At 32.8% G+C, this 15,664-nt stretch overlaps 1 pseudogene; it reads right to left on the bottom strand.

Moving 5' to 3' along the window:
• The window catches only part of LOC107633182, an 11,559-nt pseudogene continuing 2,429 nt past the window's right edge, over window positions 6,535–15,664 (bottom strand).

Raw genomic sequence — 15,664 nt, 5'->3', positions numbered from 1 at the left:
TCCTATAAAATCTGCAAACCGGTACTGTGAGCTGAAGTACCCGACTTTTGCAAACTCCAGAAATCTATACCTGGAACGTACCTTGAAGATTCCAGAAGCCCTCCAGCAATACACTACTGAGCAAATCAAGCTACGGGGCTGGTTCTTTCTGGAGAGACCACTGACAGAGGTCAATGCATCTTGGGTCCGGGAATTCTATTGCAACTACTACCTTACTACCCTAGATGCAGTGAACCTGAGGGGGAAGCAAATTCTGGTCACTGAGGAGACCATAGAGACCATTCTCCAGCTCCCATCCAAATCCGATCAGCCAGATGGTTTTGCATAGGCTGAGGAGGACATGGGCTAGATGCAGTTTGACTGGGACGCCGTGAAGGCACGGATAGCTCTCGACCCTGCTGTTCCTTGGGAGATGGGTCAAAACACCACTATGCCTAGAGGGATCAAGAGAGTGTACTTGAATGATGAGGCTCGGCTATGGCATCAGATCTTGAGTAATTTTGTGATTCCGAGTACTCACGAGACGGAGATCCCGGCTACCATGATCACCCTCCTTTGGTGTGTGCTGGAGGGTAAGGACCTTTATCTGCCACGTTTCATTCAGCACTATATGGCCAGGGTCCACATCCGCGGCACCCTTCCTTTTCCATATCTAATTACACAGCTAGGCCGTCGAGCTGACGTGCCGTGGGAGGATGCCGATGAGAGACCACCAGCGGCGGATTGCAGGAAGATCATTCCTCACAGCAGGAACTTCCTAGCTTTGGGCTACAGACCACCACCTGTTACTGCTACTGATGAGACAGCCCCTCCGTCTNACCAGCTTGGTCAGATGGAGCGCCGTAACAGGCGCCGGTATGAGAGATTGGAGCGCCGCAGCAGGCGACGCTATTCCCATCTGAAGCTGATGATCAGACAGGGCGCCGACATCCCCTCCGAGCCCGACACACCATCAGAGCCATCAGAGGAGGAGGAGGATGAGCACAAGGAGGAGCCTCATTCCCAGGCGGAGACTCATCGGCAGGCAGGCACAGAGCACGCCACACCACAGCAGGAGGCCCCACATCAGCTTGAGGCTGCAGATCCGGAGATCCCGCTCCAGTCAGTCCCTCCTCTACAGCAGCCAGACTCTCAGCCCACCACTGCCACAGAGACCCCAGCTACCATCCCTCCCAGTGATGACACTCCTTCACACCCGGCTTGATTGAGCATCGAGGACGATGCTTCATTTTAAGTGTGGGGAGGTCGCCATCTTTGGCGTTTATTTTGGTGAACTACTACATACTTTTTCTTTTATTTTGGATATTTTTCTGTATTTTCCTCTTTTTCTTTTATTGTTATTTTCTGAGTACTTATACATTGCTTTTATGTTTTTTTACTCTATTTTCTGCATTTTGCATTTTTTTTGTTCATATTTTAGTTATTTAGCTCATTTTAGTTATTTAGTTTAGTTTGCAATTCTAACTTATTAGTGGATCAATTAGTATAGTTTACCCTTTTTACATAAGATAGCTTAGTTATAGCTTAGTTTAAATTGAAAAATATAAAAAGGAAGTAAGCTAGGAAATTGAACATATCAGATTTAAATCCACAAAACTTGTATATAGCATTACATGATGTAGTTAAGCTGACAACATTTCATCAAGGAGGAACATTAAAACTTTAAAAGCCACCCTGAATAATTTTTTTTTTATGAGAATAATGGGAATTTTTAACTAAACCTGCATACAATATATAAATGATATATGATGCTTGAGTTAGAGAACACACAGCCTGTGAGTCTTGAGCTTAAACTGTATGGTTGCATTCAAACCATAATTTCATTTCTGTGTGTTACATTTCTTTTTATTCTAATGTTCTTTCCTTTGCTTTAATCTATATGTCCAATTATAGAATATAGAATAGATACATACCAAGAGAATGATTGAGGCCATCATTTGATTTTAGCTCACTCATCCCAAATTAGCCTACTTTTTACATCACCCTTGTTAGCCCCCTTGAGCCTTTTAAAACCCCTTTATTCTATTTAGCCAAATTACTAGCCTTAAGCAGAAAAACAAAAGAAAATCCCAAGTGAATCCTTGGGCTGAGCATTGAAGCTTTCACGTGCATAGGCCATTCTTGGAGTTAAACGCCAGCTTGGGTGCCAGTTTGGACGTTTAACTCCAGTTCTGGTGCCAGTTCCGGCGTTTTACTCTAGAAAAGGGTTTTAGTGGGAGTTTGAGCGCCAGTTTGGGCCGTCAAATCTCGGGCAAAGTATGGATTATTATACATTGATGGAAAGCCCAAGATGTCTACTTTCCAACGCAATTGAGAGCGCGCCAATTGGGTTTCTGTAGCTCCAGAAAATCCATTTCGAGTGTAGGAGGATCAGAATCCAACAGCATCTGCAGTCCTTTCTCAGCCTCTGAATCAGATTTTTGCCCAGGTCCGTCAATTTCAGCCAGAAAATACCTGAAATTATAGAAAAACACACAAACTCATAGTAAAGTCCAGAAATGTGATTTTGCATAAAAACTAATAAAAATATAATAAAAAGTAACTGAAACATACTTAAAACTATGTAAAAATAATGCCAAAAAGAGTATAAATTATCCGCTCATCAGTACTCACCCACCTCCAGAACAGAAGGACACCCCAAACTCCCCTTCATCTAGTAGCACAGGCAGCCAAGGTGAACCAGACACTGGAGGCGACGCTTCCAGCCCTCCCTTGCACCTTACTGATGGCACGGAGGACCGTGCCAAGCCTTAAGTGTGGGAGGTCAGTCCTTGACTTCCAGAGGTAACTTTTCTCTTTTAACACCAACATTTGACTTTTTCTTTTGTTATATAGGATAGATTGCATGACAATAATTGTTTGCATGTATGTTTCGCTTGGTTAAAGTAATGAGTTTCCTTTCAAGACCCTTTTTATAGTATTTCACTAATTTAAATTGAAAATTTACATTAAACTTGTTTGAAGACTGTAAATTGGAACATGAGTTATAGCTAAGAACACACAACCCGTGAGATTTGAGCTTAATTACATGGTTACATTATTTAACCACAATATTTTATTCTTGTGTGTTTTCTTCTCTATGATTGTAATCTATATTTTGTTCCATTCTATATGTCCATTGTTTAGTGTATTTACATGCTTGCATATGGTTGAGGTCATCATTTGTTATTAGCTCACTTATCCTAAATAGCCTACCCTTTCAATTAACCTTGTTAGCCACTTTGAGCCTTTTAATCCCCATTTATTATGTATTTTACCACATCACTAGCCTTAAGCGGAAAAACAAATTAGTTATCCCAAATTGAATCTTTGGTTAGCTTAAGATAGAGATTGTGTATCAATTAAGTGTAGGAACCGTGGGAACTTGGGTTGATAAGAAAGTGTTAAATTTTATTGACAAGATATTGGGAATTTGGGTACCTACTCATATGAGACCAAAAAAATTAAAATCTCATGTGCATTGATATGTTATGTTTACTCTTATATTTTTAATAAAAAAAATTTCAAAATAAATAGATAAATAAGGGGACAAAATTACCCCAATGCTAAGTTTAATAAAAGATTAATGCATATGTGGTGAAATTAAGAAAAATTTGGTACATGAGTATGTGATACAAAAGTGGGAATTACGGGTAGCTAGGCATGATTTTAGAGTAACATAGAGTGTGTGTGTGTTTAGATGAGAGCTTAGATTAGTCAAAGATTCATATTACAGCTCACTTGACCATACATATATCCTCACCTTCACCTTAGCCCCATTACAACCTTGAAAATAACTCATGATGTTTGCATTGGTATACTAAAATTTTGTTGATTGGTTAGATGAAGAACAAAGTTTAGAAAGCATGACTAGAGAAGAGTAGATTGATTAACCCTATACACTTGAGAGATTAGAGTCCATATACACTACCACTGAGGGTTCAATGCTTGATTCTATATTCCCTGCTTTCATGAGCTATCTTCTTACAAGTTTACTTGCTTTTTATTGCATGGTTTGAATTAGTAGAATCTGATTTATTTTGGTATTTGAGAACTTATTTACCTCCAACCAAGTAGACAGAATCATCTTAGTGTATAGTTGCATTCATAGGTTATATCTCATGAGTCTTACTTTCCCCTATTCATTCTTTTATCTCCTTGAGCTTAGCATGAGGACATGCTAATATTTAAGTGTGGGGAGATTGATAAACCACTATTTTATGGTTTATCTTGTGCTCAATTGAGTGGTTTTATCAAGTCTTTGCACACTTATTCATACAATTTGCATGATTTTACAATTCCTTCCTAATTTTGTTCTATGGTTGAAAACCTGCTTTCCAAGCTATTTTTAATTCCCCTTTATACCATTCGATGCCGTGATCTGTGCGTTAAGTGTCTTCAGGATTTATAGGATAGGAATGGCTTAGAAGATGGAGAGGAAGCTTGCAAAAATGGAAGGAGCACAAGAATTAAAGGAGATAACCAGCGAGGAGCGACGCGCACACATGGCTCACATGTGCACATGAATCGGAGTCTGCACGGTGACGCGTGCGCATGCTTGATCCATACGCGTGACAAGGAAATTTGCCAGACGACGCGTACGCGTGGCATGTGCTACCTGCAGAAATCGCAGAAAATGCTAGGGGTGATTTTGGGCCAAGTTTGGACCCAGTTTTCGGCCTAGAAATATAGACTAGAGCCAGGGGACAAGCAGAGACTCAACACACATTCTCATTCGCATAGTTTTTAGTTTTAGATTGGAATCTTAGAGAAAATCACTTTTCCTCTAGATTTTCTTCACATTCATATATTTCTAGTTTATGCTTTTGCTTTGGATATTGAGAAGAGTCACTACCTCCGTTGAAGTTGCTATTGTTCTAGTTTGTTTTCTATTCCTTTACTCTTTTGAATACCTATTAACCCTGTTCAGATAAGTATGTTTATGATTTTGGGATTATTGAATGCAAAGAACTATTTTTACCTTTAATTAATTTTTAGTTATTATTTCATTTAATTTATTATGTCTTCTTCTTATTCCTTTATGAAATTTACATTCATGTCAACGGAGTAGACTCCCAACTTGACTTGGGGGTTGATTAAAAGGAGACCCTTGAGTTGGAATGCTCAAGTGATTAGTTCAATTGGAAGTTGTTGGCTAATTCTCTATTTACTAATGCTAGTCCTTCCATAAGGAGAGGATTATGACTTGTGAATAAGAGTTAGCTTAATCGATTGACTTTCCTTTATTTAGTAAGGGTTAACTAAGTGAAAACAACAACCTCTTGATATTACATTTGGGAAAATCCAACAAGGATAGAACTTCCAATTAATCATTCCCCCGGTCAAGGCTTTTTATTTGATTATACAAATTCTCTTGCTGATTCTCATTGCCTTAATTTACAATCATTTATTTTTCTGTCATTCAATTCTTAAAATTTCTCAGAAAACTCCTGACTAATAAAATAGCACCCTATTGTGAACTCGTTGGGAGATGACTTGGGATTCCTACTCCCAGTATTTTTATTCTAATTTTGTGACAACACTTCTAAATTGATAAGCAGATTTTCGTCGATTAGGAACTGTACTCGCAACGTTGTTTCTATATTAATTTCTTAATTGGCTAATTTTCACCTCCATCAGCAAGCTATGCAGAATAACAAAAGTGCTTAACGCAGTAGAATTTTCAGTTTTGCATTCCAAATTTCCGACGCACATACCTTTTTAAATCTAAAACATTTTTTTTCGTTCTTTGAATGGCATAAACTTCACGGACCTAATTTTCATATGAAATATGTTTGAAACAATTTGGGGGTCTGGAAGCCAAGTTATGGCTCGGCGAATGTCGGCCAGAAATCAATTTTACACAAAAACCCTCAACCTCTATTTTCATGAAGAATCAAACTCAAACCTCAACCTTCCATGTATAGAATCCGCACCACAACAAACCATATACAATATCAAAATCTCCACATCTTACCACAATCAATCATACCTCAATTCCTCACTTTAAACAACATGATCATCAACAATCCATCATCTATGCATAATCAACGTTATCAACTTGTCAATCATTAATCAATCACCATTAGCATTCTATTTCCATTATAACAACTAGCGGCTGAACAGGCACTACCGTGCCTATGGAAAAAAAAAGTTTTGGACACCAAAACAGGTTTTGCCATTATATATTGTTATAAATTGAGAGAACGTGAATGAAGATGACATAGTGAGAATATTGTAATACGGAATAACTGACGTGGGGTAGGTTATTAAAAAGGATAAAAATGGGAAAAAAACTTTTGGACACCAAAACAGGTTTTGCCATTATATATACTAGCGGCTTAACAGGCACTACCGTGCCTGTTCAGCCGCTTTTTTTTATGGGATTTAAAGTTAATTATTTTAATGAATTTTAAAATTTTAAATTCGAATAACATAAAAATAATAATATAGAATAATAAATGATAAATGTTCAAATTAAAATAATCATATATTACCTATCTATAAACAATAACAATATGAAAATGATTTAATTATAATGAACACATACATCACCTATCTACAAATATACAAATAACATAATTCATAAAATAATTATTAAAATATTATTTTATTTTCTTCTATCTAACTCAAAGTCATAAAAATAAATAGAAAAATACGATTGTTTACAAAAAATAGCCATATTTAAAAGTCACTTTTTTTCTTTGTTTAGGGACCTTTTTTTTTAAGTGGTAAGCCAAAGTACGGATCTGTATTTAAGAATCTTTCTTGTGCCTACAAAAAGTGTAAAGAAGAAAAATAATTATGTCTTTTTTTTGTGATTATATATCAAAATATAAGTAAAAACGTTAAGATAAATCTAAAGTAATTTCTGAATTTGTACCGAGAAAAAATCTTTAGCAATTCCTCATACATCTCCTTATCAATAAATTCTTGAGCCTTGAAGAACTACAAAATTTAGAAATCAATAAAATATACCATATGCCAATGCAAATTTCATTATATTTGAACGAAAAGTTAATAATAAAAAATATAAAACCTGCAAAATTGAAATTTCTTGTTTGAGGTTGGATTTTCTACACATGCACAACAAAAGAAGCCATTAAACCCTCTGTAGAGCATTCAAATCTATAAGTATCCGATATTACCTCTATTTTGTGCGGTTTTTTAATCTAATGATAGGTACCTGCAATGTTGTTCTTTACTAATATCAGTTGGTTCCGCTCCTATGAGTTTGTTGCTGGAAAAAGAAAAATGATTAATTTATTATCAGTAGTTTAAAATTATTTTTTGTAACTTTATTCAACATGAGAAACATAATCTCCGTTACAATCTCAGAGTAACCTTTTAATATTTTAGGCATATACTTTTTTCCTTCATTTTTTATTAGTAAAAGAAGAACATAGAAGGGGATAGATAATAGGCATATCAACAACATTCTGATTACGATGATTGTGTTACCTTGTATGTTGTTGGAGCAGTATTTCCTTTTTTATCATCTTCCAGAATTGGGTCTTGTCTGTTTTAACCGTTCCTCCCCAACCAATAGAATAAATTTGAAGGGAATGAACCTATTAGATAACATATGATTATGATTACTAACATAGAAATAGAAGTATGTATATTGAATGCAATTTTGACAGTAATTAATTTAAAAAATTATTTTATTGTCTATTGGTTTGATTGATGCAGTTGCTTTCTCATCTTTCCATGCACTCCAGAAATTTTGGAATCCTTCTTCCTGTAATTGATATTTGTTAATATATTTCTAGTATATATATAGTATGTCTTAGTTAATGATAATTAGTTCGTACCTGTTGCATAAAACAAATGTTCAAGTTCGTTGTCTTTATCTCCTGGCATATATTGATGAGCTCCTTTGAAATCAAATTGTCTATTAAAAAAATATAAGTCGTTAGTCCTCAATAAATTGAAGTTTGTATACAAAGATATATATATATCAATGAAAAAGATTTAAAGATTAAAATTATATATAGACTGAATTGTACCAAGAAGTAACTACACACACTTACTAAGAACATAAATTACCTGTGGGGAAGGTAACAATATTTCTTTGAAAACTACATTTTTGGTAAATTCTCCACTTGTTCCATCTATTTTTCCTTCTTTGACTAAAATTTTTGTAGTTGACTGAGAAATACTTCGAGACAGAGCAACATATAATTGGCCATGGCTAAATACATGTTTAGGGAGATAGATCCCTACTTTAGGAATGGTCTGTCCTTATGATTTGTTTATTGTTATTGCAAAACTCAACCTTATAGGAAATTGCTTCCCGATAAGTATAAATGGCAGTCCTGAATTTTCTGTTGTTTTGTGTTTTATCCGAGGCAAGAAAGCTCTTCTTCCACAGTGATGACCGGTTAAAATTTCTACGTCCAACATGTTTTAAAAAGTTCCACGACATAGTAACCTTGTACCATTGCATAAGCTGGCCTTAAGGTCTATGTTTCTCAATAACATCAAAGGTGCACCTCTTTTTACCTTCAACACATGAGGTGGCAACCCGCCTGTAGAAACTGAGTTAAGATATTCTTGTTGATATAAATTATTAGCATCTCCTTCTACCTCATCAAATGAGACTAAATTTCATTCTTCTCCTGGAAACTGGTTGATAATTATATCATTAAGCTGTTGCACATCATGATTTTTTGGCGTCAATATTGCCCTTTCTACCATGTAAGAAGCGTCCCACCCATGAGATTGTAAGTTTGGAAATATTTCTTCTATTAACTTGTGTAATGATGTTTCACCCTCCCACGGAATTGCCATATTTGCTTGTATCCGTACAAAGTCTTCATGTATGGTGGGCTCAATTCCATCACCAATGCGCATAAGATACTCAGCAAAAACATGATCATTAGAAGATCGCATATTTTGTTGCAAATGGAGAATTTTAGTGGAAGCCCATAAATGAGACTTAACTATAGAAGCTGAAATCATTTGCGACTTACTACCTTTCGGTACCACAGGCAGTACTTGGCGGAAATCTCCTCCCATCACCATCACTTTTCCTCCAAATGGCATATCGTTTGCTAATATATCTCTCAGAGTGCGGTCTAATGATTGTACCAATTCTTTATTTGCCATAGGTGCTTCATCCCAAATGATTGCCGTTGTTTGTCTAATCAGCTTTGCAAGATCTGATTGTTTGCTTATGTTGCAAATGGATGATGGTTCTGCATTAATTGGGATCTTAAACCTAGAATGAGCTATTCGACCCCCAGGCAATAATGTTGCGGCTATTCCTGATGATGCAGTTACCAAGAAAATATGACCCTCATTTCTCAATTCTGCAATTATAGCTCTGTAAAGAAATGTTTTTATCTGATCCTCCTGGCCCATCAACAAAGAACACTCCACTTTCTCTTCGATCAATTGTATTCATAATGCACTTGAAAGCTTTAGACTGGTCATTGTTCAATCTTGTTACGGAACACAGGTCTTCCCGGGGTACTTCGACAGACAGTTCTTCTTGGATAACTCTGGGTATCGAGTTGTCATTTTCATTTGCATGAGTTAGAGCTGGCAAATCGTATTGTGTAATATGTTTTCCGTGCTGAAGGAGTATATCATTTATATCCCTGAGTAGCCGATTTGTGAACACTAAGGCTGTTGTGGTGCTGGTTGACGGATAATCATCCACCATATATGAAAAAAATTCATCCCATAAGGTTCTTACATCTGTAGGCTCACAAAATATTAAGATGGTTGCAAACAACCTTCGTAAAGCACATGGCAATCGTAAAACAGAAGCCTCAACCAAACACTCACGGATGCTACTGTCACTCTCTAACAATCCTCGATGTTGAGCAGATTGCTTGAAGGACGAATATTGGACCCCATTCACTGTTAGCAAGTCATCCCAACTGATTGGTCCTCTGACATTAGATAACAGAATACGCAAATAGAATTTTTCTCCTTCTGAGGGTGATACAGTATAAATTCGACCGATGGATCTCCTCTGTGTCTTGCGCCGACGCCATTCCTTTTCCTTGTTGTGCCAAGTGTAATACTCTGGAATTTTCCTGTACAAAAGATGCCTAGATTGTTGGTCCTCTTCACGATTTAGGGCAAAGAACTCAGTGAGCATTGTTCTAGAGAAATAATCATCATTATGTATTTCAGGAATGGTTTGGTGATCATAGAAGCTCACTTAATGTTGATTTGGCAAATGAATTTGTAACCTTTCCACTGATGGATACATTCGGTAAAGGTTAAATTTAAATATTCTCCAACATGCCTCTGGAGCAGCAATCTATCTTGCATCAACAAACTGTTGGACCTCGTCAACATTAGAACTGTTGTGAACTTCCATTGCAACCCGGTCTGGACCCTTGTAGCAATATTTGTAGAGATACTTTATACTCTTGATGCTACTACATATCTCAACATTAATATGGAAATCATACTTTAGTAGTAGCCAAGGGTTGTACGGAACTACCCATCTATTGTCAACCGTGACATTTTGGTTAATTTGTACTGGAGTGTCGAATCGTCGTCTATATTGCGGATATGAGTCGTCACCTCTTCATGTTTCTGCTGCGAACTCTTTTGGGTAGTTGCGTTTACATTGGCCATTTTTCATGCAGGGTGAAGATTGATCAAGTGTACCACAATGACCATGAATCATATGTTTTAGCACTGCATCATGTAGGTGTGGTTCTACTTCTTTAGATGGTATCTCTGCACGTACCAAACTATCATAATGCTCCGGGTCAATTAACTTGTCATTGTTTTCTAAGATTAGCAACATATGTACATGTGGCAACCCTCTTTTTTGAAACTCAGTGACATAAATATAGCTCTTCACCTTTCCCAAGACACCCTTAGTAATTACATCCTCTTTCAGCTGTTCAAATTTGGCTCGAAAAATTCTTGTTGTTAGATCTGGACAATCTTGTGGAGTTTGAACTGGGTTGAGTTCTGAAGTTATTTCAGTCCACGATGGATTGCATGTCATTGTGAGAAAAATATATGGCTTGCCCTCTTTAAGAACAATCGCCATTCCATCTTCATATCGTTGGGTCATGTCGCGACGGCTACCAATGAACGACGATGGTAATATTGTTCTTTTTCTTCCAACATTTTCTGAGGACAAATATATAGAGAAATATTATTAGTTTTAATAATTATTTTGGGTAATTCTTAATGATTTTCGAAGTAGCAATTAGATACAACAATATTTACCTGCATTGGTTTCTCCTGTGTGCAAAGCATCTTGTAAACCTTGGTATAATTCAGCCCGTAATTTCTTCTGTCTATTGCGAACCCATCTTAACTTTCTGGTTTCAATTTTCACATAGTTATCAACAACATATTGTTGTAGTAGTCGTCCTGCTTGCAATACGGTGGAATGATCATCGGGGCGGATCTACAAATTTTTTAGAATTTGCAAAAAAGATTAGATACATTGATCAATTTTTTGGCATAATTTTATTGAAGTCTATACTGCGTAGGAAATGGAGATTTGTATCTGCAGCATATAACTATTATATGTTCGGCATGATACTTTGCCGCCACTTTGACTTCGGGTATTGATATCCCATCCATGAGTTCCAAATGGAAAAAGAAGAGGATATTGTAGTGGATCGTAATAGCCAACGAATTCCTGAATCCTTCGTAGGCTACCAGCATGAGTTTGCACCTTAATATCTCGCCCACGAATCATTGTTTCAACGTCATCACCAAAAATTATAGCTGCTACCTGCGATGCAGTTAGAAGACTATATTGTGACTGATTAGCAGGTCGCTCTCTAATGACCAAACTACACTCATGTACATCTGACTGTTGTGCAAGCTGGCGAAACACATGGAAAAAAGAATTATACCAGTGTAGCAATTATTGTAACTTGAAAACTAATGTTTCATGTAGTTGTGTGTTCTCCAGCATCCTATTCTGCAACTCGTGATCAGTATCATATATGTACAGTTGCAAAAACCGTGGCCGCGTGCCCTAATCCGGATGAAATCTCCCTATACTGTGATATATTGAGCCTTGAGCACGAAATGTATATATACCACGACCTGTTATAGCCAGTTGTTCGTCTATGTGCACACCACACGAAGTGAAGGAAAATACATGATTGTATCCACGAATATGTTTTCTAAAATGGTTTCCTTCTGCAGAGGGGTCCAAGAAGATTTCAAGCAATTCCTGAGGAGCATTTACTCAGGGAAGAGAGACTTTTCCCCCATTACAGCACATCTCGAACGTCTCATGGTGAAATAGACGTGCGCTACAGTAATGACATGTCCTTGGGACTGGTAGCGGAGTTCGAATTATTGTTGCATCCTCTTAAAAATTTTGAGCACAATTATGGGATGCTCGAAAATTTTGTCTAATTTCTGTACTCGTATTAAATTAACATATATTTGGTTACATTCATAATGAAAATCATAAAATGATGAATTTTGTAACAACTAAAAAAATAGTTCTTTGTTGATTATAAATACAAAGAATTACTTCCATTATAGTGGTTATCATAAAAAAGAGATAAGTAGCTATCAAATATTTAAGTGATGTTTCAATCATTTTTTTTAACTTTGTTACATTGTATAATATTGTGATGTTGTTTGACTTTATTTTTTTTTAAATTTTGTCATTCAGATGTATTTAACAACTTTAATTATAAAATATTTTATTTTTTTCTTTTTAAAGATGTTTTTTATTCGTTAAATAAATGTTTTTATTCTTTTAATTATAAAGAAATATTATTTATTCTGTAGCAATATAGTTTTATTCTTTTTTTAATAAAATTATTTGTTTAAAATCTTTTATTCGAAACTGTTATAACAAAGTTAAAATCACATACGATCTATAACAACATTATATTATTCTAAATATTTATTATGTTCTTGTTCTATTATATGTTTTTGTTTATATGGTAACATTATGTTTATCATGGATTATTTTTTTTTAGATTAAATAGTCAATACAATATAGTTTGAGTCTGAAATAAATAATTTTTTTTTTAAAATACTTTCTTTATATATCATAATTTTTTTTTTGTATAAAATTCTCCGTTCATCAATTGTCTTATAGCATTTTTTAGTTGAAATAAATAATATTTTTTTTAAAAAATGCTTTCTTTATATATCATAATTTTTTTTTTTGTATAAAGTTCTTTGTTCATCAATCGTCTTATAGCATTTTTTTAGTTAATTATCTTATATAGGGTATGACAATTTTTGCCTTTGGCCAAATTTTTTAGCTTGTATGTTTTGTTCAATGTTTTTTAAATGTTTAGATATTACTGGTCGAAATAATACAATACATGACGATAATATTGGTTCATATTTTATTTATTCTATTACTTCTAATAATTTTTATTTTGTATGCTTTCGCCTAGAGTTATCATTTTAATTTTTACTATTTATTTTATTTCTTAAAATATATTTTATTTAATTATTTTATGTTGTCATATTTGTGTGAATTATAATAAAATAATTCAACAAAATATAAAATTTTTTAAATTAATTATTTTTTGTTTTTGCTAAAGTTTACATTTTTTTTCATTTTGATTGGCAAATAAATATTTTAAGTATTATATTGGTTTTTATAAAATTTTTTGTGTATAGATTTTAATTTTTTTGTTAGGCACAGGCACTCTTTTTTTATAATTGGTTCTTGTAATGATCTTAAATAAATAAATTTTTTAACATTTTATTTAATTATTTTATTTTGTCATATTTGTGTGAATTATAACAAAACGATTCAACAAAATATAAAATTTTTTAAATTAACTATTTTTTATTTTCGCTAAAGTTTACATATTTTTCATTTTAATTGGCAAATAAATATTTTAAGTATTATATTGGTTTTTATAAAATTTTTTGTGTATAGATTTTAATTTTTTTGTTAGGCATTGGCACTCTTTTTTTATAATTGGTTCTTGTAATGATCTTAAATAAATAAAATTTTTAACATCAATTATACTCACACTTAATGTTTACTTTTTTTTGTTAGGCACTGGCACTCTTTTTTATAATTGGTTCTGGTAATGATCTTAAATAAATAATTTTTTTAAAATCAATTATGCTCACACTTAATGTTTACTATGAATACATTAATATGCTAACATATAAGGATAAAATAATATTTTTTTATAAATTTATTTACCTATTAAAATTATGTCACAATACTAAATATATAAAGAAAAAAAAGTACAATACTAACCAGTTACATTTTCTTCACGTTTACTGTTTTGATCAGATCTATTTCCATGAATTTCTGATAGTATGTAAAAAGAACACATCAACAAAATTATAAAATTTTTTGTTAAATTAAGTCTGTACAGTATCAGTGGTAATTGAGAGGTTACTTTTAAAGAAACAAATCATACAAAATTAAATTCATTGGAAGTAATAGAAAACGTAGAATACCCATTAATATCATAATTATTCAAACTCTGAATAACTAAAAAAATAGATAGTGACCGTAAAATACAAATACATGATAGGGAGTTAGAGTTCCTGTAAAAAGTCACCATTTTTTGAAAAATAATTCAAGTGTAACCGTATAATAGATTTATTAAGTGAAGAAATTATCATTTATTTTTTACAATGTTATATATATTTATTAAAAATATTTTAACCTTTTTTGTGTATTAAATAAAACGTTTAAAAGAATTGTAGAATATTAAAAAAGATATGAAACGTAAAATTCTATTAGATATTAATTGGACCACTATTATTATGAGCATCTAAATAATAGCAATCATATTATTGGAACAACAATAATGTATTTTAAATGATTATATTTTACAGTGTTTAATTTTTCTTTAAAGATAAATAATTCGTGAATATAAAAATTATATTAAACTGGTAGCATAATAATTATATTAAAAATAGTAAATTTATCAATTTAAATTTATGTAGTGAAGAAATTAATACTTCTCATATATCTATTTTTGATAAGGAAAAGTATAAAAAAAATATCAATATACTAATTATTTATGTTATAAATTGAAAAAATTTAAGTTACAATTATATTATTAAACACATATATCTAATATAATTTTTTTATAATGATGCGGCACGAGAACATTTTATTCTTATAATAATATTATATAGGTCAATAATGGAAGGTTTATTGAATCAAAATTTATGAAAAAAGAAATTACTATTAACTAAATAAATATACAGGAGTTCTATCCATATTTATTACCATTTGGTCTATTACTTGAATCAGTTTTGCTTTTATTATGAGTATCTAAATATTTAAAAAATTTATTATTAACATGAAAATAATGTATGTTGACAATTTAAGAGTACATTCGGTAGATAAATTACAGATAAATAGTTCTAAGAGTACATTAACATAGAGATATTGTAAAAATAATTCAAATTAAATGGCAAATTAAATTGTAAAAAAATTAAAAAAATATACCAGAATTATCTACTAAAATTTAATAATAAATATATTATTAAACATTGAACATATATATTTTTCTTATAATAATACAGTTATAAAAATTTTTTGTTTGTATGATATTATATTAAAAAATTATTAAACTATTTAATAATTGAGATTATAATTATGTAAAGTACATTAAGACAATATAATAATATCTATAATATTATTTAGGCTAATAATAAAAGATTTATTGAATCAAAATTTAAGAAAAAATAAATTATTATTAATTAAATAAATATAAATATA

The sequence above is a fragment of the Arachis ipaensis genome, chromosome B03, assembly GCF_000816755.2.
Source record: "Arachis ipaensis cultivar K30076 chromosome B03, Araip1.1, whole genome shotgun sequence".
Classification (NCBI taxonomy): Eukaryota; Viridiplantae; Streptophyta; class Magnoliopsida; order Fabales; family Fabaceae; genus Arachis; species Arachis ipaensis.
Note: the sequence above shows the minus strand (reverse complement) of the source record. Positions and strands in the feature narration are given on the sequence as shown.